The 2,747-nt window shown below is 33.6% G+C and overlaps 1 long non-coding RNA gene across 1 annotated transcript; it reads right to left on the bottom strand.

Moving 5' to 3' along the window:
- Positions 1 to 247: 247 nt before the first annotated feature.
- Positions 248 to 2,430, bottom strand: LOC112502540. The gene is made up of 4 exons (XR_003067719.1): positions 2,251 to 2,430; positions 2,022 to 2,102; positions 717 to 910; positions 248 to 453 (listed from the first exon to the last, which is right to left on the bottom strand). It is a non-coding gene; the product is annotated as an uncharacterized LOC112502540 (long non-coding RNA).
- Positions 2,431 to 2,747: the final 317 nt, after the last annotated feature.

Here is a 2,747-nt window from a genome sequence, read left to right as displayed (position 1 = left end):
TTCAGCGACGGATTTGCGAGGGAAATTCAAACACTTTCAGCGACGGATTTTCCCTCGCTAATCCGTCGCTAATTTGTAAAAAATTAAAAAATAATTTTTTTTAAAATACATAAATCCTGTATTTATTTTTAAAGAACCTGAAAATAATAATATATAACAAACCAAATCTGTGAACAAAATTAACCAATTCATATGATTTGAAATATGGATTCATACAATTTAAAATATTCAATTCATGCAATTTAAAATATTCAATTCATATAATTTAATCTTCGAATACATACAATCTAACTATTGGGATTTGGGGGAGGTGGGAAAACGTATCCTGACAACTACTTGTCTGGCCTGTTCAGCTGCCGAGGCAGCTTGTCTGGCCTCCAAATCTGCCCTCTTCTTCCATTCGGTCTCGAGTTCCTCTTCTACCCTTGACAACTTATCTCTCAACTCCGTTACCTGTAAATATTCAATATTCTTCGAAATCAGTATATACTCAATACAAAATGGAGTATTTGATGCTTAAAGTCGACAAAGATCTCATACACATTAAACATCGAACACAAATTTCTTGTGATATATCATGTGCCATAGTTGGGTTGTGTTATGAGACATTGTTTTTTACTGTTAAAAGGTCTTACAAGATTCCATATGCTATTAAATTGCTCATTTGAGTAGTTATATTTGTGTATTATTGAGTAACTACTTTCAAAGGAACTTACTTATTGAATGGCTGCTATCAACCCCCACAATCTCTGAACTTGAACTCAATGATACAGAAACTGGGCCTTTCCTCAATTTATAGTCTTTGGAAAACTGGTGTACACTTTCTTGAATTCCAGCAAAAGCAACAAGAAACTCTGCTGCATCACTTTGACACAAGATTTTCTTGACCACCATCTCCAATGCATTGGTCCTGTTGAAAACCCAAATCCATGTGAGACTTACTGTGAATTTTGGAGGTAAAAACTAAATTTAGTTGTGAAAATGGTTGTGGACCTAAATTTAGTTGTGAATTTTGGAGGTAAACCCAAATAGAAAACCATATCATAACACATTGCAACAAACTAGGAAATAACAGGAACCTCAATGCAGAAATAACAGGAACTGAAAAACTAGGAAACTAAAACAGGAACTTCAATGAAGAAATAACAACCTAAAGAATAACTTACGAAATTATGACGGACAAATTTGATACCCAGAAAWAAGAGAGAATGAAGAACAAACATAAGTTCAGAAAATTGAAATCAAGATCCCAAATTGATTTATATTCTGGGAAGAAACCAAAAAAATACAGAGGAAAACACAGTGAAATTTCATCAGAAAGCTGAAAATGAGAGAGAAATTTAAAACCCACATCTGAAACCTAATTCCCAAATCGATTAATCTTCAAAACCCTTTGACCAAATTATAGTAAATATCAACATTCATCAGAAACAAGAAAGTGAGTCTGAAACCCAATTCCCAAATTGAGTGATCTTCAAAACCCAGAAACCAAATAGAACCTCCCCAATCAATACACCATATCGGGTGTATCCAACTGGCTGCACAGGAGAAACAGTATGTGAAGAAACTCAACTTTCGTTTCCTTCCATTTGTCTTAGCAAACATTTCATACAGGTTATAAAGCATTACAAAGTTGATCAACATCAGATGTTCAATCTTATGTCTTTAGTTAAAGTTATTGGTTTTATTTTCTTTCATTATTGTTTTTTTTAGTACAAGATGGGAATTTCTGTATGTATATGTTTTGGTTTATGATGGGAGGCATGTTAGTATAGGTAAAATTATTGAAGGTGGTTGGAGCTTTGTGATTCATTTGTATATATATTATACCATAGGTGCTCCAACAGAATTGTGATGAAGCCTATACTAAACATATTAGTCTTGGAACTAGGCTCAATGCCATATAAGTGCCATAACATTGATCAATGCCATCATTTAATATTCAAAGATAAGCTCAAATTTCTCAATGTTCAATCCAAATTGACTTCAAATTCAACTACCYTGGGAGTGGAAAAAAGAACCTGATGAGATTTTTGGAGGTAATGTTGGGGCTTTAAACATCCATTTTGGATCAATCCTAATTAAATGTAATGTAAATTCCCCTGCAAAACATCAAAAAAAAAAGATCTAGATCATCAATTACACAAAAGTAACCATATCAAATCGAAGATCAAAACCTAAGAACATCAAAGAAAAATTATTCGAACCAAGCAGCAGCTAGGACAGATACACCGATGGAGATGACGATACCTTTAATAGGCCTAAACACATATATGGCCATCCATATGCATAACAGACTGTCCAAAACAAAGAAGGATCAGAGCGYYRGTGTCTTCCTTGATCTTCCCAACAGTTAAACAAAGAATCATGGCAGAACAAAGGATCCATGGCTKCACATAAGTTCTCTTATTTCATAACGGGAAACTGAAAAGCGTGARATACTCCTATACCACAAYCACAAGTCATTAAAACARCATCAAGGAATCACATACATGAAACACTAATATTCCCAAGATTGTGCACAGTTCACATTCAATTAGTTATTGATAAGAATGTGGAGAAAGAGAGGAAAGATAAATCAACCCACTCATAATGTAAAATTACAATCTCTCATCCAATGTCATATTTAAAATAGGGCGTAATGAAATATTGTATCACTGATACTAGTTATAAGATGTGCTGGAAATAAATTACATTTAAAATTAAGATGAGTGCTAGAACAATACATACAGGATTTGATCGAGAGC

Source organism: Cynara cardunculus, unplaced genomic scaffold, assembly GCF_001531365.2.
Source record: "Cynara cardunculus var. scolymus isolate 2C unplaced genomic scaffold, CcrdV1 Un_Scaffold_1561, whole genome shotgun sequence".
Taxonomy (NCBI): domain Eukaryota; kingdom Viridiplantae; phylum Streptophyta; class Magnoliopsida; order Asterales; family Asteraceae; genus Cynara; species Cynara cardunculus.
This window is presented reverse-complemented; position numbering and strand designations above follow the sequence as displayed.